Raw genomic sequence first — 22,635 nt, 5'->3', positions numbered from 1 at the left:
CTGTGTGTGTGTGTGTGGTGCCATCCCCTTTTCCAGGAAAAAGCAGCAGGATCAGCAGGTCAGGACACTGAGGTTGCTTTTCTCCAGGCAGCAGCACAGAGGGAGGGTTTGGTGGCTGGAATTGTGATGGAAATGGGATCAGGTAGTCCTCGACACAGCTTCTCTTCCCAGCTCCCTTATCTACTCCTGCCAGGCCTGCTCTGTGGTGGAGGCTTGGGAAGGGATCTGGAATTCAGCGGGAGCATGTGGACACCAGCCCTGGCTTGCAGGAATGGGAGTGAAATTTGGCATCGGAGGGAAGCAGCGTTGGATGGAAAATGTCTGATGTTTGCCTTGGAAAGGAGCTGGGGACAGGCTGAGCTCTGACGTCAGTGGCACTGAGCTCATGGGCTCCCTCCACACCCCTTTGTGTCTGCTTCAACCCCACTGTGCAGGGCAGGGAGCTCACCCCTCATCCTGCTCCTGCCTCCCTCCAGGGCTCCAGCCCGGACAGTCCCCTGCACCCCAAAGTCCATCCCTGCCTGTCCGTCCCTGTCTCTCCATCCCAGCCTGTCTGTCCCTATCCATCCTTCCCTGTCCATCCCTGCCCATCCCTGTATGTCCATCCCTGTCCATCCCAGACTGTCTGTCCCTATCCATCCTTCCCTGTCCATCCCTGCCCATCCCTGTATGTCCATCCCTGTCCATCCCAGCCTGTCTGTCCCTATCCATCCTTCCCTGTCCATCCCTGCCCATCCCTGTCCATCCCAGCCTGTCTGTCCCTATCCATCCTTCCCTGTCCATCCCTGCCCATCCCTGTATGTCCATCCCTGTCCATCCCAGCCTGTCTGTCCCTATCCATCCTTCCCTGTCCATCCCTGCCCATCCAGCCTCTCCCCAGCCCTCCAGGGCAGGATTTGCTGTGTGCCAGCTCTCTCAGGACTTGGTGGCAGCTCTGTCACTGCAGCAGCTCTGTGTGGGGAGTGAAATGCCCAAAATAAAGTGCAGGGAGCAGGCTGGGCACTGCCAGCAGCAGGGAGGGCACAGCCTGGGGCCTGGCATCGCCCACACTGTCACCCTGCACGCCAGGGTGGCCACTGAGGCTGCAGAACTCCTGTGCAGCTGCATGGGAGCTTTGGAAAGTGCCCAGGGGGCCCAGGAACTCCTGCATTCCTGCCTCCCCACCGTGCAGAGCCTGCTCCTCCAGCAGGATCACACCTCCTCGTGGGTGGGAGGGTTGTGAAAGAGGGAAAAATCACAGGGGAGACTCCCAGGCAGCTCCGAAGGAACGCCAGGGAGCAGGGAAGGGATGCTGCTTGTTGTGCAGGGGCAGGGCACACCTGGAGCCTGGGCAGGGCAGGGAGCCTGGCTCTGTGGGAGCCCAGCCTGCTCTCCTGCCCGGCCTTTATTACATTAATTTCATGCAAGTTGGAGGCTCCATCAAGCCTTGTGTGGCATCCCGGGGCTGGCTGGCACATGGGGAGGAGAGCCAAGGGGTGGAGGAATGTTGGAAGGTTGGGAGAGGAAGCTGCAGCTCCCCGCTGGAGCAGGGAATGGCCTGGCCCTGCATTCCAGGGCTCCCCGTGCTCTCGGGGCTCCCTGGGGCAGTCCCCTGGCAGGGGGACATGCTGGCACCCAGGGATGGTGGGCATTGCTGGAAGGGTCTCACATCTCTCACCTGAGGCTTTGGTGCTCAGATTTTCTTGCCCTCAGTGCTCGCATCCTGCCCGTGCAGAGAGGGAAGGTGAACCACGAGTGGAGGTGTTGCTCCCAGGGCACTTTTAGTGTTTTTTTTCCTAGAGCAGGACCCTCTGAGCATCCACCCAGGCCTCTCCAAGCTGGCTGTGCAGCCCAAATCCCAGATCCCAAATCCCAGATCCCAAATCCCTCCCTCCCTGTGCCACTTCTGTCTGCCAGGCTCCTCCAGCATCCTGTGGCTCATCCTAGCTCTGCTTATCCTGCCCACCCCTGTGCCTGGGAGCACACATGAGGTGCTCATTCCTCCTTTCTGACCATCTACAGCAGTATTCCCACCCCATGGAGCATTCCAGGGATCCCCCACACATCCTGCTGGGGCCAGGGCTTGGCTGTGCCACAGGTGCTGAGCCCTTCCCCTTTCAGGTATGGAACGAGGACAGTCATTATCCCTGCCTTGTGGATTTCTTGGGATCTGGGAATCTGTGTAAGCAAGGGGGATGGAGAGGGGACTTGGAGATGGAGAGGGAGATGGGAATGGAGAAAGGAGAGGGGAGATGGAGATGGAGATGATGGGATGGAGAGAGGGGAGATGAAAATGGAGCGGGGAGATGGGAGACCAGAAAATTATGATGGAGATGGGAGAGCAGAAAAGGACACAGAGAGGGAAGATGAAGATGGAAAGAGGAGATGGAGATGGGAGATGGAGAGCAGGTAAGGACATGGAGAGAGGAGTTGAGGGTGCTGGAGAGGATGCAGAGGGGAGAGGCTGGAGAGCTGTGCCCAGCAGAGGAGGTGCTGTGGGGCAGGACACCCCGCACGGGCTGCCAGCCGCTAGGTGTCCCCCGTGGCCCACACACGGGTGTCAGGGGCCCCAAAATTCCGGGCGTGTTGGAAAATCCCTCCAGAACACGGCAGCTCAGTCCCTCTCCAGCTTGGGATGGGAGCGGGTGCCTGGAGCTGAGCAGGGGCAGGGGGTGTTATCACAATTCCATGGTTTTGGTGGGAAGGTGGATGCCTGGACCTGGAGGGATGGGTCCATCTCCGGTGTATTATATTGGTTGTCATCCTCCTGGCTTTTGCACGCTTTGGGAAAGGGGGAAATCCACGGGGATTGCCGTGCAGCCATGCCTGGGGAGCCTGTGCTGGAGCAGGTTCTCCATGTGCTGCTCCTGCTCCATGCCCATCCCAGCAGGCTCAGAATCCCCCTCAGGGCTCCTTTCCAGGAGGAATCCAGGAAAGTACCCAGTACCAGGGATCCCTGGGGCTTGGATAATCCCCTTTCCTCCCCTGCTCCCCACTGGAATGTCCCACATGCTGGGAAAGGATCCGTTGGCTTTACAGCAGGATAAACACCCCACATTCCATCCCGGGGGTGAAACCCTGGAAATCACAGCTCTCCTAGTTCTGTTTTATTGTCCTGCAAAGACCCTAAGAGAAGGTCCGGGAGGGAGCGGTGCTGTGCCTGCAGGGTGCAAGAGGGTATTTCCCAAACAGCCTGCAAAGCACACCTGGCTCTCCCATCCCATCCCATTATCCCATCCCATCCCATCATCCCATTCCATTTTCCATCCCCACGTTCCCTCCCGGCTGAAATCCCCGGCTGCTGCCTTATCTTATCAGCACACTCCTTATCCCCTCCGAAGCACCGTGTAAACATCCCACAGCAAACCGCTCTCCACGACAATTCCTTTGCCAAACAAAGCCACTTTCCGGTTCGAGTGATGCTCGAGAGGGAGGATTTCTGTACCTGCTGCTGTTTGAACAAGCCAGGAGCAAACAGAGCTCCCTTTTCTGGGAGCTCACCGTGCACCTGCTCGGCCGAGTTTCATTACAGGAAGGTGTCTGTGGGAACTGCTCATTAAAATCCTGGCAGCTCATCACGGCTGCTTTGTGCAGCTCCTAACCTGGAATTTGGCTGAGGGAGGGAGATAAGGCGGCAGGAGCTGCCAAGGGAGGGATTTTTACACTCCGGGCTGCCAGGCAGCCGGGTTGATGTCTTTTTGCAGAGGATGGCACCTCCAGTGGCACAGCAGCTCTCATCAGGAGTGGCAGGGCTGGGTGGGGAAGGGGCTGCTTGTGCTGGGATCACAGAATTGTGGAGCTGCTGCAGGGCACCAGTCGGAGAGCAGAGGAGATGACAGAACACTCAACGTCCTCAGCCTCTGTTTCTTTCTTCTTTCTTTCATTCATTTATTCATTCATTCATTCATTCCCTGCCACTGCTGTGGATTTAGAGCAATCCCTGGGCTGCTCCCCTCCACCCCAGGTAATGCTGGACACAGGCCAGGACCTGGCAGGGATTTCAAGTGCTCTTCTTCAGCGTTTCAGCTCAGCCTGAGGAAACCCTTCCAGCTTTCCCTGGTGTTTCCTCCTCCTCTGAGTGACCCAGCCTGGCTGGAGCAAAGCCCTTGGCCGCCTTCCTCCCTTATTGAGAGAGAGAAAGAGGGAGGGTGGGGAGAAAGGGGCGAAGAACAGAAACTAAATTAGTCTCCCAGCTGGTAGCAGCGATTCCAGGAGCCTGTCCAAATCCTTGTCACCACCAGGCTGTGGTGCAGCCCCTCACCTCCTGCCCGAGCTCCCTCCAGAGCTCTGTGCTAACCCCTGCCATGGGCTGGGGGTGTCTGCTCAGATCCCACCCCGCTCCCCTTCCCTCTCAGCTCCTATTTCACAAAGATAGGTCTTCCCCTCCTTTCCCCGAGTAAATAACACCACATATGGCCCCAAAGGTGTGTGCAGCCTGCCAGGCTGCTCCTGGCAGCAGCCAGAGCTGAGCCAAGCAAACACCATCCCCTGGCCTGGGCAGGCTGGGGAAAGCTTTGCAGCTCAGGGAGGAGAAAGGGAAGAGTTCTAGACAGGAGCTCAAATATAATGTGGGAGAAAATCCCCCTCGTCTTGTGCATTGATTGCTTTGGTTTCTTGCAGGGATGTGATGGTGCTGGAGATAATTTCTGTATCACTCCACAAGCCCTGGCCCACATTAAAACGAGGTGCTGGTGCACAGGATGCTTTGCACTCTTGCCCTGTGTCCACACCAGCTCTTTGCATTTATCTAGCAGTTGCTGAATGGAGACTGAGAGAAAATTTTAACTGCAATCTTGGGGGTTTTTTTTTGTTTTTTTTTTTAAGCTAGAGTGATTAGAAATGTGAGAAAAGTTAAAGTCTTGTCCATTCAGGGAACTGCATTTCCTCTCCATTTGCAGCCTGCCCTGCTCTCACAGGATGGGTTACACCTCTCTGATGAAGTGCAGGAGCACTCTGAGACCAGATCTGAAATCATTATGATTCCCTGAAGGGATGTACAGTAAAAGGGGCAATACAGAGCTTTAGAGTGAGAATCCTCCAAGTCCTGACATGCTGTAAAAAGAATCTATAAGGCTTAAGATCAGTGAGGAAAGAAAGCTGGGCTGGTCCTGGCACTGTCGGGGAGGGGGGGGGATCTGTGCATTCCCAGGGTCAAACTGGGACGTGGAAAAGAGAATTCTGCAAAATTATTCACCTGATACAGGCTGAGAAAATGTGTTCTTAGGAAGAGAGTCTCTTATTTGTCCTGAAAAGCAATGACATTAATAACAGCAGGGAATCTCTGCTGGCATGGGCTAGAGGTGAATTTCCTCAGCAGCATTCACTGGACTGGTGAGGAAAGGCATTGCCCTGTCCTGGGGTTTGAGCAGCAGGAAAGCAGCCTCAGATTCAGAGACTAACTGCTGATTCAGAGAAAATGAAATGGAAAGGCAAACAAAGCCTGCAGACAAGATCCTCGATTTCAAATAGGCAAATCCTCGCTGGTGGAGAGAAATCCACAGGAATGAAAATTGGACTCAGGACCTCAGAGGAACGATCGCAGTTTTTCTTAAAAAATCCAGAAAATAAAGACAAAGCCAAGCAGAGTTCAAGTCGTTTGAGAGGACACCTTCCAAAGGAGTTTTCCAGTTCCAGCTGGATGAATAACCACCTCAAAAGGATGCTAAGAGTCATCAGAATGCCTGCAAGGGATGGAGAAACAGGCCAGATCAGCAGGGAGAGCAGAGGTCGGTGTGTGGAGGAATCAGCTGTCAAAAACCAGGCTGAGTAAAAAGAACCAGCCCCGAGTTCTTTGGGTGCAGAACAAAAAGGGCAGCGTGGAGGGGAGAATGGGTGATGTTTTGCAATCACAAAGGGGTAAGGATGAGTCTCAGGATTGCCTCACAAGGGTTTAACCATCAGTGGGGAAAGGGCTGAGTGTGGGGCAAGTGCAGGCAGAGGTCCCAAAGGGAAATTGCCAAGTTCCTGATAGAGGCAAAATTCAGAGTTTGCTCACTGGGGAGGAGGATTGGGGGAAAAAAAAAAAACAAAAAACCTTTTTCCTCTGGTTCTGAAGAGTGGGGGAAACCACGAGTCCTTCAGCAGGGTTTTCAGCATATCACAGGGTCAGAGCACCTAATTCAGGATCTGCAGCTGAAAAGGGGACAGAGCTGGGAGAAATTATTGTAGATTTATGCAGAAATGCTGCTTCACTCCTCAGCAGGATGTCACAGAATCCTGGAGTGGTTTGGATTGGAAGGGACCTCAAAAACCATCTCAGTCCACCCCTGCCAGGGGTGGGGACACCTTCCACTATCCCACGTTGCTCCGATCTGGCCTTGAACACTTCCAGGGATGGGGCAGCCACAGCTGCTCTGTGCCAGGCACTCCCCACCCTCACAGTCAGAGCAAATTTTTCAGGGAAGAAGAGCTGAGATTACAGATAAATGGAAAACGAATTCAACTATGACTGCCTATGTTGTTTTTCTGACTGGTTGTTTTTGTTTTCTTAAAAAATTTAACTTGTAGGTAGAGCCTTGGGTGCGGGGCGGGGGGGAGGAAGGAAAAACCTCTCTATTTTGAGGAAGGCAGCTGTGATATGATTTATCCTGAGATTACTTCTCCAGATCCAAGCCCTGGTTCTGTGTCCTCCTTCCACGTGGCCATGAGTGAGCTGTGACCCCAAGTTAGAGATTACAGGGGCAGAGCGATTCCAGTGCCCTGCTGTTATTCCCAAACCCAGCAAATCCAGGTCTGCTCTGCTTCCCTGAACAAAGCAGCCAGAAACCCGAGCCTGTCCTTCCCCTTTTCCTTACTTTCCTCTCCTCCTGCTCGGGCACGTCGCTGAGGAGGCCAAAAGTCAGGACTGCTCCAGGAGGGAGCCCCTGAAGTGACACAGGGGGAGAGGAGCCAGCTGGCGAGGGAGAGGTGGCAGGAAAAGGGGAAAGAAGGGGAGAAAAAAGTTAAGGATAGAGAAAACATTTTTGCTTGAATTTGTGAGAAATAGTTAGCAAAAATCTCCTTTTTTTTCTGCAGCAGCTGCAGCCTCGAGCTACAGCCTGGAAGCTGGGGAGGATGAAAGCAAAGGAAGAGGTGGGAGAGGGCCCAAGCCTTGCTCAGGCAGCGGGATGTGGGATGCGGGAGCCGCAGCAGTGCCTCACTGTCAGCGCTTTCTGCTGCTCCCCACCGCTGCCCTGGCAGCACATCTGAGCCTGCACAGCGCGCAGGGGCTGCAGGGAGCCAGGGATGGGGATGGAAGGGAGGGAAATGGGGGACGGAAGGTGAGCTGTGCTGCCCAGAGGCACCTCAGTGTCCAGCAGTGTCCAGAGACCCCTTCATGGTCAGTTTTTGCCAGCCAGGACTTTGTCCAGCGCTGCCTGCTCCAGATAAAAGCTGCTCTCGCTGCCCTGGCTGGCAGGCAGCAGTTCCACTCCAGCACCAATTCTCCTCCTGGCGCTGCAGGAGCAGACGGGAAGATCTCCTAGCTCAGTTGGAAGAGCCTGTCCTGACTGTGGGGTTTTTGTTCTTTCCCTAATTTAAAACCACAGTTCACATCTCCAGCGCTGAGCTGTGCTGCTCGTAACCCCCCAGATCTTGCACCGAACAGGTCTGCTCCTGCTCTGGCTCAGGGGAGGTGTTCAAAGTGCTCCTGCAGGGCAGGGGAAGGGGTTGGCAGCTGGTTGCTTCATCATCCCTTTCAGAGCTGTTTTCTGACCCTGCAGCTCTGCACTCTCTGTCCACCCCAGACCGTGGGCTCTGCCTTCCCTGCATCCCTGCTCAGGTGGGCACAGCACCCCTGCCTTCCCTCCAGGTGCTCCATACGGACCTGTTCACCCTCCAGCAATGCCAGCTGAGCCCAGGGCAGTGCTCCCCATCCTCTGAGGGGCTGGGAACGTCCCCCCAGCTCTGAGAGTCCCCAGACAGCACAACAGAGCCCAACCTTTCACAGCAGCCGGGCCTGCCAGAATTAATCATTACACCAAATGCAACACTTCCATGGAACCCCGGCTGGCTGCAGTGCCAAGGCAGGGTTGTCCTGCCCTTTTCTCTGTCCTGCCCTTTTCTCTGTCCTGCCCTTTTCTCTGCCCTGCCCTTTTCTCTGCCCTGCCTTTCTCTGCTCTTCCTTTCTCTGCCCTGCCTTTCTCTGCCCTGCCCTTTTCTCTGCCCTGCCCTTTTCTCTGCCCTGCCTTTCTCTGCCCTGCCCTTTTCTCTGCCCTTCTCTGTCCTGCCCTTTTCTCTGTCCTGCCCTTTTCTCTGTCCTGCCTTTTTCTCTGCCCTGCCCTTTTCTCTGCCCTGCCTTTCTCTGCTCTTCCTTTCTCTGCCCTGCCTTTTTCTCTGCCCTGCCTTTTTCTCTGCCCTGCCCTTTTCTCTGCTCTTCCTTTCTCTGCCCTGCCTTTTTCTCTGCCCTGCCTTTTATGCCCACATGGCAGCATTGCAGGAGCTGTGCCGGGAGTGCTGCCTGGCATCCTCTGCTGCTGTGCCGCTGCTGGGGGAGGCTCTGCTCCACGGGAACAGCTCCGGATCTCTTTGGAGCTCGTGTTTGGAGCAGGGGCCCCTCTTTCTGACCCCACCTCCTTTCCCCCTTTTACGAGGAGCTGGCCCCTTTCAACTGACAGCAGGGCTTTCCTGCCAGGCTTGTTAGCTTTAGCTGGAACAATTTCCTTTGAACTCGGCTTGAATTAACATCTCCATGGCAATGGGATCGGGGCTTTGTCTCTTTGCAACCTGCCCTTCACCCTCAGCACGAAGGATGGGCAGGGCACCCTGGCCAGCAGCAGCAGCCCCTGCTGGGGTAGAGCACAGGGCAAGGAGAGCTGGTTCTGCTCCTGAGCTTCCCGAGGGGGAGAGGATGCTGGAGGTCCCTGCTCAGGTTGGGGGAGCCGCAGTGGTGGATGTGTGCTGGGGTGAAAGCAAAGCAGATTTCCCTCTGCCATAAACAATCCCAAACAGTTTTCCTGGGGCTGGGCTTGTCTGGTGCAGTGGAAGGAAAGCAGTGCTCCAAATTCAGGGTTTTTTTCCCTTTCCTTCCCCTCGTCTCTACCACAGCCATCCCCATCTCTGCTCCTTCACCTCCGTGCCTTGGGAATGTGCTGCTGCCCAAGGAGCTTCTCCCAGGGGCCCTCTGCCTGTTTGCTGCTCACATTCTCCTCCTTATCCCCCTTTAACTCCCCCAGAAGGAAGATCCCTCTCTTTGGGCTGTTGGGAAACTTGACCTTTCCAGTTCTGCTGCTTGTGCATCACCCCCAGCCCCGTCCAGCCCGGCCACCACATAAAGAGCCACTTCATTCCCTGCCTGTCCCACTCCTGCTCCCAGCCCTGGCCCATGTGGCTCAGGCTGTTTGGCAGGAGTGGGCTCTCCCCAACAATATGGGTTTTTTTCCTCTTGTGCAGTTAGAGGCTGTTTCTGCAGCCAACTCCGTAGGTGGGGGGGGGGGGGGGGGGGGAAGAAAAGAAAAAGATCTTTTTCTTGGAATGAGAGGCCTTTTTCTTGGAATGTCGGGTAAATTCTTTGGGAGCTGCCTCAGGGGAATCACAGTTCAGCTTCTTCTTTTTGGGGGTAAGGCTGCTCCTCTTCATCCTTTTCTCTGCTCCTCAACACCCTGGGCAGGCAGTGCCCTTCCTGCTCCCCTGTCCCAGCATCCTGGCCTGGGCTCAGGGCACCTGGCAAGCCCCAGGTGGGTGTTCCATGTGCTGAGAGGTTGTGCTGGGGCTTACACGGAGGTCAAGGCTGCTCCAGCTGTGATCCCCCAAAAGATCTGGGGAGCAGGACAAGCTGGGATCAGCGTGGGACCAGCAGAGTCCAAAGGGAAAGGAGTGCAGGGACAAGGCTCAGAGCTCTGAGTGAGAGGCTTTGATTTCCTTTTCCACCTCTTTCTTCCCCCTGGGCGCTTTTCCTCCCTCCTCAGAGGGAGCTGGCGCAGCTGGATCCCAGCAGGCACTTTTCATTCCCTGTTAATGAGAAACTCCTGCACTTTGTCCCTTGAAACAGAGCCACGTTCTCCACGTGGTGCTGGGGAAGGGCTCTGGCTGAGGTTACAGGAGAGAAGGGATGAAGTGGTTCCCATCCTAAACGTGGTTCCAGGGCTGGGCTGGGGGAATCAGAGCCTGGCTGGAGCCCTGGGTGCCAGGGAATGGGAATCCATCCCCTTCCCACCTCCCCCAGCCCCATCCTTGCTGTGCTGAGCACAGCAGGCACGGAGCAGCCCCCACACTGCCAAAATCCTGACTCAGGGGTTGCTGGGGTGGTGTCCTGGAGCTGGACCATGGGCTCATTCCTTCCTCACCTCCTGGGATGGCTTGGCTTGGGGGGCAACAGCTTTAGGGCAGGGCCAGGGAATCCCAAACAGTCCCAAAAGCAGATTCAGGAGTGTCCCTGGGAAGGAGGGAAGGGGAGATTTCTCTTCCATGAACATCAGGAGCATTTTCCCTCCTGCCTCTGCTCTGAGCAAGCAAAGCCCAGTGCCCCAGGCTCTGCCTCCCTCCCGCTGTGCTTAATGCCTCTTATCTCCACAAAAAAGGTCTCTCTTTCCTTGCTTCTCTTTCCTGACCCCTCCTTGGCTCCATCCCAGCCAGCAATTCGTGTTCTCTGGCACTCCTGAGCTGTGAAGGGAATTTGATGTGACTTCTCCTGCAGTGCGAGGCGCCGCTCAATTAATCCTGGGCTGCAGATTTCCTCAGAGCCAAGAGGAAATTCCTCACCCAGCAGCAGCAGGAGGGATTCTCTCCAGCCTGGCACTTTCAGCTCCAAGTCTGCCTGGCCTGGAAGTGGTTGGCAGGGCAGCCACAAGCAGGAGCATCCTGTTTTGTCCTTAATCAATCCCTGAGCTCCTGCCACGGAGCTTTGGGCAAACAGAGGAGGATTCCCACTGGCAGCTTTGTTTGATTCCAGCTCTTGAGCCCTCTTGCTGTCTCCTTTCATGCTTTTTTTGCTTCCCTGAGTCACTATCTGAGAGTGGAGCCCACTGGTTTGACTCTGCAGGAAGGCACATCCCAAACTCCAGAGTCACAGCTCCAGCCAAACCTCTGATATGTGAAATTCAGAGTTTAGGCTTTTCATGAGGGAGGGTTCGGTGCTCTGGGATTTGAGTCTCCTTTTGGGGTGGCTTCTCAAACGGTGCTGCTGATTTCTCTCACCTGCCACAGAAAGGGAAGGCAGAAGCTGGGCTGGAAGGAAGAAAAATATTCCCAGCTCTGGAGGCTTCTCAGTTTTTGCATTCCTGCATTCCTCACCTCCTTAAAGGGAGGAGGGCGAGTGAGGGGAACAGGAAACTCTCAGACAGCTGTGATTTTTCACCAGAACCCGACAAAATGCCTGAACTCGGCAGCTGCGCTTTGAGGTGGGTCATTAAAATGACACAGCAGCTCATCTGGGGAGCAGGGAGAGTTTGGAGAGCAGGGCTGGGGGAAAGCCCCTGCTCTGAAAGAACTGGGAGAGACACAAAAACCAACCAAACAACAAAAAATTTAAAAAATAAGTAATAATAATAATAATAATAAAAAACTTTGGAAAGGCTGACTGGAGATATGGAAAATATTCCCGTAAAGCCTGATACTGTGCCCAGCTGGAGCTGCTGTGGGAGCAGGGTAAAGGGTCACCTGGAAGACTTTGGTTTCCTTTGCTGGCCTCGTGCTCCTCCTGCTTTATCTGAGGCGAGGAAGGGATTATTTATTTGATTCTGCTTTGCTCCATCCCCCAAATGCCACATCAGCAGCAAACTGCAGGATGACCTCAACGAGGAACAGATTGTCCCTTGGCCTGCCTCCATCTCGCTGCCTGTGGGGACATCAGCCTTGAGCTGGGGAGACAGAGATGAGGGAGGCTGGACTGATTCCAGGAGCCACACGTTGGGATAACGTCACTGGGGAGATGGAGCAGGATTTGGGATTACAGCAGGGTTTGGGATTACAGCAGGGTTTGGGGGCTGGAGCAGGGTTTGGGATTACAGCAGTGTTTGGGATTACAGCAGGGTTTGGGATTACAGCAGTGTTTGGGATTACAGCAGGGTTTGGGATTACAGCAGGATTTGGGGGCTGGAGCAGGGTTTGGGAATACAGCAGGGTTTGGGGGATTACAGCAGGGTTTGGGAGCTGCATTAGGTTTTGCTAATTACAGAAGGGGTTGGGAGTTAAAACAGGTTTGGGAACAGCAGAAGGGTTTGGGGACAGGAGCAGGGTTTGGGGAAAGGAGCAGGGTTTGGGGAAGGGGAGCAGGGTTTGGGGAAAGGAGCAGGGTTTGGGGAAGGGGAGCAGGGTTTGGGGAAAGGAGCAGGGTTTGGGGAAGGGGAGCAGGGTTTGGGGAAGGGGGGCAGGGTTTGAGAGAAAGAGAAGGGTTTGGGGAAGGGGAGCAGGGTTTGGGGAAAGGAGCAGGGTTTGGGGAAAGGAGCAGGGTTTGAGAGAAAGAGAAGGGTTTGTGAGGTGCAGGAGGGTGTGGGAGCTGCAGCAGGGACTTCAGGAACAGGCACAGGATGGATTTTGTTCCACCCCCTCCCATCTGCTGGCTCGCTGGCTTCACCCAGCAGAGATTTCCATGTTTCCATGCAGCATTATCCAGAGCTGTTCTCGAGGAGCAGCTGCACGGTGCCCGGGCCCTGAGGTGCTGTCCCTGTCCCCCAGGCTGTCCTGGCCAGCCCTTGTCCTCCTGCAGCCACCAGCGAGGCTCCTGGCACAGCACAGAGCAGCGTTCCGTGCCCCCAGGGCTCCTGCTGGCTGCAGCACAATTATCTCGGTGTCCGTCTGTCTGTCTGTCCGTCTGTCTGCGGGGTGCTCGCAGCCACTCGGCACCGGACAGGATGGGAACAGGTACCTGGGAATCCCTGCTCAGCGCTGGGGCCGATCCCTGTGTGCGTCCCCAGAGCCAGATCCTGCCCCCTGTGCCCACAGGGACCCTTCCCCCAAATCGGATTGCAGGGCTGCACAGGTAAAACCCTCCTTTGGTGTCAAATCTGTCCCAGAAGGACAATCCCAGGAGAATTTATTCCAATAATCCAGAGGCTTTTCGTTGTTCTCACATAACTGAGGTGCCTGAGAGCCCAGGAAGAGCAGGAGGCTCTGTTGTGTCACACCAGAGCCACATGTCACACCTGAGCCGTGTGCCACACCTGAGCCTTGTGTCACACCTGAGCCTTGTGTCACACCTGAGCCGTGTGCCACACCTGAGCCCTGTGTTACACCTGAGCCGTGTGCCACACCTGAGCCTTGTGCCACACCTGAGCCATGTGCCACACCAGAGCCCTGTGTCACACCAGAGCCACATGTCACACCTGAGCCGTGTGCCACACCAGAGCCTTGTGCCACACCTGAGCCATGTGCCACACCAGAGCCTTGTGCCACACCTGAGCCCTGTGTCACACCTGAGCCGTGTGCCACACCTGAGCTGTGTGCCACACCTGAGCCCTGTGTCACACCAGAGCCACATGTCACACCTGAGCCTTGTGCCACACCAGAGCCTTGTGCCACACCTGAGCCTTGTGCCACACCTGAGCCGTGTGCCACACCTGAGCCCTGTGTTACACCTGAGCCGTGTGCCACACCTGAGCCATGTGCCACACCTGAGCCTTGTGCCACACCTGAGCCTTGTGCCACACCAGAGCCGTGTGCCACACCTGAGCCCTGTGTTACACCTGAGCCGTGTGCCACACCTGAGCCGTGTGCCACACCTGTGCCATGTGCCACACCTGAGCCATGTGCCACACCTGAGCCCTGTGTTACACCTGAGCCGTGTGCCACACCTGAGCCATGTGCCACACCTGAGCCTTGTGCCACACCAGAGCCCTGTGTCACACCTGAGCCTTGTGTCACACCTGAGCCTTGTGCCACACCTGAGCCGTGTGCCACACCTGAGCCCTGTGTTACACCTGAGCCGTGTGCCACACCTGAGCCATGTGCCACACCTGAGCCTTGTGCCACACCTGAGCCTTGTGCCACACCAGAGCCGTGTGCCACACCTGAGCCCTGTGTTACACCTGAGCCGTGTGCCACACCTGAGCCGTGTGCCACACCTGTGCCATGTGCCACACCTGAGCCGTGTGCCACACCTGAGCCGTGTGCCACTGTGCACTGGTTCTGCTGTGCAACAGCTCTCCGTCACCAACTTCCCAATTCCCAGCTCACTCATTCATTCCAAGAGTCCCATCTCATTCCTTCCAGCCTGAATCCATCTGGGGTTTTTTGGGGATGCTGATGCTCTGCCCACGTCCTCAATTCCAGGAAATGAGTTCTGGGAGGTTTGGCTGGAGGAACTTTAAACCAGAGACAGGATGGCAAAAGTGTCTCTGTCCTGGTCATCTCCAGCTGTTTGTTTCAAGCTGATCCCAATGATTTTATGAGAATAATATGATATATGATATGACATAACATAACATAACATAACATAAATAATTTACCAAACTATTTCCAATTAGTTTTAAGACCCCATTGACACAAATGCTGTCCCCAGGTGTCCATCTGTCCAAAAATAAATTAAATCGACATTTTGGTTAACTTGGGTTTTTTGGTTTTGGTTTGTTTTTGCTTTTTTTTTTTTACTCAGTGGCTGCCGAATCCTGCCTTAATGTTTCAGGAAAGCACAGGAAATATTTCCAGTGAAATCTGCCAGAAAAATATTTACATTTTCCTCCAGGCTGATTTTTGAACATAAATTGTTGGGGTTAGGAGTTTGGGGAGGGGGTTGTTGCTTCCCAGTGAGTTTCCACAAAATAGATATTTTCCTTTGCTCTGGGGAAAATAAAAATAAATAAATAAATAAATAAAAGAAATTCAGGCCACTGCAGATGCTCAAATGCCAAATGACTTTCAAGCATGAGAAAATGTTGGAATTGCAAGAATAAAAAATATGGTGCTTCAGAGGAAGATTGGAAGGGAAAAGCACAATTGTAAAGCTGAACTGAGGGTATTTTATTATTCAGAATGAAAATACTTTTTTTTCACTAAAGGCAGCCAGAATTTTAAGCAGACCTGGTTATTTTCTGGAATTGACTTTTTTTTCCCTCCCCCAAAGACAAACAGCATTATTGATTATGATTATTTGGATTGTGGCCAGATCAGGTCAATTATTGCATCACATAAGTGGGAAAAAAAAAAATAGAAAGACCTTTAGGAACTTATTTTATGCACAAATGGTGGAAAATGGAAACTACAAATGAGATTTTTCCACTTTAAGGCAAAGATAGTCCCCACTGTGTGTGTCTGTCTCTGACAGCAGATTTGGGACAGTTCTGCCTTTAAACACAGGAGATGAAGGAGGGTGGAGAAAATCCCCAAATCCTTCATTTTCTTTTTGTTGTTTCACTGTGCACAGGAAAATTTGGGTTGGGAATGAGTAGGGGGGGAAATGTCAGGGCTGTGCTGGCTGATTTCTCCCGAGCTCCCACAAATTCCTGCTTGGCTCAGGATCCCCCAAAGCCCCCAGGACATTGAGCTGGAAGATTCTGTGCTTCCCCTGGCATTGTTTTCACCATTTACCCCACAAAACCATCCCCATTTCGCTGCCTTACCCTGTGAAATGTGGGTCAGGATAAAATGGGATTCAGAGCTGTGGGGAAGAGGAGCTTCCCTGACCCTTTTTGCAGCTGGAGCACAGCAGCTCTTTAACCTTGGTTGATTCTTGGTGTTTTCATTGCTCATAAACCTCTCCTGGTCCCCCTCTCCAGCTCCTCTCCTCTTCGGTGGGCCGTGATTCTTCTTGAAATGTCCATTTTATAAATCACTTTAATTAGTTTTAGATCATCCTGCTGTATTTATAGCACTTGATTTAGGGTTCAGATTGCTTCCGTTACATCTTCTATATTGCTTTGATTTTATTTATGGTGTTTCTGGTGCATTTGCATTGCTTTCCTTAGATGGATATCATTTTGGCTGGATTTACAGTGTATTTCCCCTGTTAGATTTATATCACTTTAATTAGATTTATATCCTTTTAGAATTTGAGGGCTTCACTGAGATTTACAAGGATCTCTCACATCAGGCTTGCCTTGCATGGAAAATTCACATCCTTTTTGTTTTAAAGGATATTAACTCCACACAGGCATTGCTTTATCTGTTATTCGGTCAGCCTCCCAATTAAAAATTCACCACTTGGAGTTTTTTGGTTGTTTTGTTTTTTTTTTTCCCCCCTTTAATTTCCACAGGAATAATTCCAGCCTGAACTCTGCTGGTTTAAATTAACCCCTCCCAAGCCAGCAGCAGCAGGGATGTGGTGGAGAGCATCTCCCTGCCTGGATTCCTCAGGAGTGGAGGGACATTTGGAGAGGCACCACTTTTATTCCTGGAATGGTTTGGGTTGGAAAAGATATGAAAGCTCCTTCCCCCCATGGCAGGCTGTCCCTGGGGGCTGGTTTTTTTGTTGTTTGGTTTTTTTTTTTTTCAGATGTTCCCAGCAGGATATTTGGTTGCTTTCATGGGAACATGATCCAGGACTCAGAGCAGTTGCTTGCTCTTTTTTATCTCCAAACACGCTGAGGAGCCGATGGACTTTAATGAACATTTAATTAACGTGCACCTCCTGGATTGCTTCATTCCCAAAATACTGCACGGAGCTTTCTTGGTGCCCAGGGATTTCCACTCCCCCAGCTGTGGCGCTGGGGCTGGGCTGTGGGAGACACCTGCAGAGCATTCCACACCTTTCCCATCCCTGGAAGGGGCTGCAAGGTTTTCCCTCTGCCCACTGAGGGCAGTCTGTGATGCAAGGGACATTAAAAGTCACGTTGTCCCACGAGCAGGGACATTTCCACTAAATCAGGCTGCCCCAAGCCCTGCCTTTGAACACTTCCAGGGATGGGGGCAGCTTCAGAAAACCTTTTTTTTGGTGGGTTTTAATGGGATTCCTGTATTTTCACAGCCTTTGAGAGCCACACAGGCCAAGAGCTGAGATCAGCAAAGGAAAAGAAAACATTTCATCTCCCAACATCTTCATCATGCCCTGTCCTCCTTTTTCTCTCTCTGACCTCCCCCTCTTGGTGTTGATTCCCTCTGTGAGCAGGACATGAGGCGGGAGGGAGGGAAGGGAGGAATGTGCTGCAGAGATCCTGGTGCAGGGGAGTTGGATCCAGATGTTAGGGAAGGAGCAGGGGAGTTGGATCCAGATGTTAGGGAAGGAGCAGGGCTGTGGGAGCAGGGCACAAAAGGGCTGGAGCAGGAAAATGAGGAACACCGAGCCTGACTTCAACACAAAGGGAATGGGAATTCCACTCTTCAGGTACAACTCCTGCCCTCAGCACAGGACAAAAAAGAGGCACCTGCCCAAATCTCCACTGCCACAGGAGGCCTCCACAGAGGAGCTTTCACTCGTGCAAGGAGGAATGCTGACCATGAGGGAGATTTTTTCCAATGATTTCCTTGTACTTCCAAATCCACACCATCAGGGGGAATTCTGAAGTGTCTCCTGGTGGACCAGACCCCTTCCACGTGATCCTTGCAGCTCTCATGGCCTTCCTAAGAAAGGGGAGCCCAGCTTTGGATGGGTGATCTCCACCAGCTCCCACAGTTCAGGATTTCTCTCTTAGGGCTTTGGGAGCCCTGTGAGGGATCCTCACCTGGCCTGTGTGCTGTGAAGGTGTGTGCTTCAGAATTAGCATTTTGTGGCACTTCCCTCTTGCACCAGGACCAGGCAGCACCAGGCTTGTGCTCTTTAGTCCCTTCTCATTAACTGATCCAGGAGAAATGGGGCAGAACTCCCCCTGCACTCCCCAAAACCTCCTCCACTTCTGCCCTTCCCCTCCTGCCCTTCCCACCCTCCCTGCAGCTGCAGCAATGAGTGTGGAATCCCAATTAATGTGTCTAATCAGGACAACATCTGAGGACAAGCATCTGCAGCAGCTTTAAAGCACTCAATGAACTTCCCAGTGCTCTGCTCATTTAATTACACCCAGGCTGCTGCACTGCTCAACCCCTTAATTGTCCAGGACAGAGAATGGGGTGGTAACCAGGTCAGAGCCACAAGATGCTGGGCATTGTTCTAAGCCACTAAAGCTGTTTTTCACCCCCATTCACAAGCTTGGTTTATGTAATTGCCAAGGAAAGGAGGGCATTCAGGAGGGGAGCAGGAACACTCCGAAGGGATGAGGGATCGCTTTTAATTAACGAGAAATGACTTGAAGCCTGATTCCTTTCTGCAACTGTAAGTTCTCCACTCAACACCACAACACAAATCCTTTCCCAGGGCTTCAGATCAAGCCATAGGTCCTTGGTAGTAATATTCCTGATAATAGCTGGGATTTACTCTACAAGTTGGGGGACCAGGAGAGTGAAAAAAAATCCAATTAACTCTCCCTGAGCTCTTTCAGTTCTGTAGTGCTGGGAACAATAGCAAATAGCAGGGTTTTGTGTGTTCAGCTCCCCAAAATACTTGCCCTGATTGAATCCCTCAAAAAGCACAGATGGTTCTTTCGTGTAGCTTTAAAAGTGGTTTGGCATGAAAAATGAAGGATGGGAGATTAAAGAGCTCAAGGCAGAACATCTGGGTCTGACCCCTGACCTCAGTTACACCAGCTTGAGTTGGGATTAACACCAGAGTAAACAAAATGAGAAACTCGGGCACTGAGCAGGCAGCGAAAGCTTGTTCTTGGTGGATTTTAATTTGGAAGACTCCAGATCTTTCAGGCTGTTCTGGACAACAGCTGAGTGGGGTTTGCAGAACACAACCAAAAGTCTGGGTTTCTTCCCCTTTGGCTTCACATTCCTGCCTTGAACTCCATCTGTGCAAGCAGCTCCCAGAGCGCTGGAAGGAGCTCTGAGCGTGCACAGAGCTCTCCTCCGTGCAGCCAGGGAAACAAACCTGCAGGGGCCAGGGCAGGGGACAGAAAACCCTGGTGATCCACAGGCAGAGCCCCTCCATCCAACTCCATCCTGCTTCCCAGCTCCAGCAGGGCCAGCGTTTTGCTGCTTCCCGACTTTGTGGGCACTCCTGGTGTGTTCTGAACGAGCAGAACTTGGCGTTAAACATGTGGCACTGACAAAGCAGCCTGGTGCAGCAGCTTTGGTGCTGCTCCATCCCTCTCCTCCATGGCCTGACCGAGCTGGGGTGCTCATTAGACACAACCTAATTAATCACCTCGCAGGGGGAGGATTTGGGTTGGATGCTCAAGGCTCGTTGTTGTTCTTAGGGTAGGGGCACAGAGCTCCTGTATCCCTTCCCTGAGAGCCAGGGCAGCTCCTGCTCGGAATTTCTGCCCCTGATGCCCAAGGCAAAGGAGATTTGGAATGGCAAAGAAGTTTTGTGAGGCAGTTTGGAGGAGCTGGAGCTTCTCGGGGGATCCCTGAGGTCATTGATTCAGCACTCTGAGGGGAACCAGAGGGGCGAAGGTGTTTCTGCAGCAGGAACTGAGACCTGGCAGAGCTGTGGGGCTGCTCTCCCCTGCAGCCACCCCAAACAGGCAGGGCAGGAGATGGAAGAGGGTTTTTAGCCTTTTTCTTCCCCATTTTTCAGCCTCCCCCAGCCCAGAGTCACCCAGATTATTTCTCAGAATAAGGAGCTGGTTCACAACAAACATCCTCCCTCTTTGATGTGTTGTTGTGGTGGTTGGGATACTTTGGTTTCATATTCATAATAAAGCAAACTGGCCACAGCTTTACTGTAAGCTGATGAGAAAGTGGCAGTAATTATTGGTCTCTCCTTCATGGGAAGGGAAACTTTGGATGTTAATGGCCTCTGGAGGATAGGCTGATTACTCACTTTGGGGTGAAACAGAAAAGGGAAAGGGCCTTCACTTTCTTTGCTCTTAAATGCTCCAGTGCTCAGGATGTTGGAGATCCTGACTGCATAAAAAACATTTAGATTAAGAGGGGAAAGGATGATTTATTTTATTTTGTTTTATTTTATTTTAGTTGGTGGAAGGGTCCAACACCAGACCAGCCAGAGGCATTCCTGGAATGGGTGAAGGGAGAAGATGCTGCAGGTATTTCTGCATCACCCCGGCAGCATTCACACAACAGCAAGTGGGTGGCAAGTGGTGAAGATGAGGTGGCTGCAAACATTTTGGTTTGCCTGGAAAATTTGCATGTAAGGAAAGGCTCTTGCAAGCAGATCTTTGTGTGGATGCTGCAGCACCTCTCACACCCTCTGCTTTGTTTTTCCTTCCTTTGCCAGGGCTCTGAGCAAGTCTTTGAGCCCAGGCTCAGTGGGCACGGATCCCTTCGTGGTTTTCCACGGTGCCAGCGTGACACGGAGCTTGTGTAAACAAAGCTGGGAGGTGAAGAAGAGGCAGTGAAGATTTGCAGCTTGGCCAAATCCATGTGGTTTTCCCCGGGGATGACAGAGGCACCAAGGCAAGCCCTGTGTCAGATTGTACCTCCCTGCTCCCACATGCTGGAGCTTCACAGCAAAGCCCAGCCAGGATTTTAGCAGCACATTTTTTTTTTCCCCCTTAACCTCGTGGCTGAGGTATTTTAATGGCAGTTTTCTCCCAGTAAAAAGCTGCAGTGTGGTCACATACCAGAAAATCTTGGCCCAAATCATTAACATTCAGTCAGGCTGATCCTGCAAGGGGTGCACTGAGCTCTGGGGAGTGTTTCACCTTCCCTGGGCTTCAGGAAAGGTCCCATCCATCCTGCAAGGGGTGCACTGAGCTCTGGGGAACGTTTTACCTTCCCTGGGCTTCAGGAAAGGTCCCATCCATCCTGCAAACAGCAGAGGTAGAAAAGCTGATAGACACCAGTGAAACATTGGTTTGGCTACTCAGACCTGTCCCAAAGTCTTGGAGCTTCACTTGCTCCTCAGGAATTCTCTTCACTGTCACCTGCTGAGCCTTCTGTCCCTTGGCAGCTTCCAGTCCCTTTCAAATCTCAGCAAAGCTGTCCCTCCTGTGCTCCCTGATTGTTTTTCTGCTCCTTGCTATCTCCCAAACAGATCCTTGCTCTTTAATTCTGTTGCCTGGCAGTATTTTTAATCCCCTTTCTGTATTTCTGTGTGTATATCTTTCTGTATATCTGTGTGTCCATTCATCCCTGGGACTGGGATCAAGCCCACAGTTCCCAGGTCAGAATTGCAATCTGCAGGAGCACTCCAGCATTCCTGGCAAGCTGCTGAGCCTCGGGAAGAGCTCCCTGAGCCAAACTGCTGATTTCCTCTGCTCTAGGAGCTACCAGAGGAAAAGAACACCACGTACTCCAAGGCAGCTTGGCTGCAGCAGCACAGCGAGGGACAGTCCCAAATCACCTCTCACACCCCAGCACCCAGGGCTAGGATGAAACCGGAATTAGCCCCAGGGATGTGGATTCCAGATCTGGGATGAGGAGAACGCTCTGGACTGGAAGTCTTCTAAGGGTTGTTTGTGCCCACTGACCTCATGGCTGTTCCCTCCAGCCCCTGCTGGGATCCTCCTGGATTTTTGCATAATCTCCTCTGAATAAATTCACTGTGTGAGTGGGGCCTTCTCCTTTTGCAGCTTTTGTCACGGGGATCTATCTGTGCCTTCCTACCTTGTGGGCCCTCCCTCTCTTTTTGTATCGAGCTGAGCCATTGCTTTCCTCCCCCTTTTGCACCTCTTAACTTTTCATTCTCTTATTTTTAGCACTGCTATTGTCCTGGAAAAAAAAAAACAAAAAAAAAAAAAACAACGTTTCAAGGAGCCAATTTTGCTTGAGGGGAGCTGTGAAAATTCAGGGTTAAAGCCTGTGTGAGGCAACATAAAAAGCACTATTTGGACAAGAGTGATCTCCCTGCCTGGAAGCGTGGCTTTAAATGGTTGTTTCCATTTATTTCTGTGCTCCTCCTGCAAAGCTCTTTCTCTGATCCTGCTGCCACAGTGACCTTTGTGTTTGCAGAGAGACCTTTTGAAATCGAAGGGGCCCTTCAGCAGCATCCGTCCATCTGGAAATGATCACAGAACCGGGAAGGGCAGACTGGGGGCGTTTGGAGAGTGAGCTGCAGGCTCTGAAATAGCACAGGTCCCTCATTTGTGCGAGAGAGGCTTTAAAGGTGTCCCAGTCCCATCCTCGGGGGCAGGGGTGCCTCCAGCGTGGTTCACACCAGACCTATGGCACTGGGAGCCTGAGGAACCACATCGATGTCGTTTGGTTCACAGCTAGAACACATCCAGACAGCTCTGAGTGTATTTCACTGTGGCTGCCCCATGCCTGGAGGTGTTCAAGGCTGGCTTGGATGGAGCTCTGAGCAGCCTGGGCTAGTGGAAGGTGTCCCTAAGACGGGGGTGGAACTTTAGGTCATCTTTAAAGCCCCTTCCCACCCAAACCATTCAGTGATTCCATTGTTTGAGCTGGGCTGAGCCTGAACGCTGCCCTCCCTTGTCCTTTCCAGGGGCATTTTGCAGCCAGCTGGGGACCCGGGGTGAAAAACACAGCAGGAATGTGGGAGAGCCGTGGAGCAGGCAGGAACAGAGCCTCTCTCCAGACCAGGGCTGCGGGAAAAAGATCCAGGATTCAAATGATGGATCCATGTGTGCGGGGCTGGGATTCTGGGGGATGGATCTGTGGGGCCCAGACTGCAGACGATGGATCCGTGCGTGTGGGACTGGGTTCTGGATGGTGAATCCGCTTGTGTGGGGCTGTGGATGATGGATCTAAGGGGTCGGGGGTGTGGATGATGGATCCATGAGCACCCAGGGCTCTGGGGGGTGGATCCATGTGAGCACCCTGGATGATGGATCCCTGTGCACACTCTGGGTGATGATGGATCCCTGTGCACACTCTGGGTGATGGATCCATGTGCACACTCTGGATGATGAT

The sequence above is a fragment of the Cinclus cinclus genome, chromosome 25 (genome assembly GCF_963662255.1).
Source record: "Cinclus cinclus chromosome 25, bCinCin1.1, whole genome shotgun sequence".
Lineage (NCBI taxonomy): Eukaryota > Metazoa > Chordata > Aves > Passeriformes > Cinclidae > Cinclus > Cinclus cinclus.
This window is presented reverse-complemented; position numbering follows the sequence as displayed.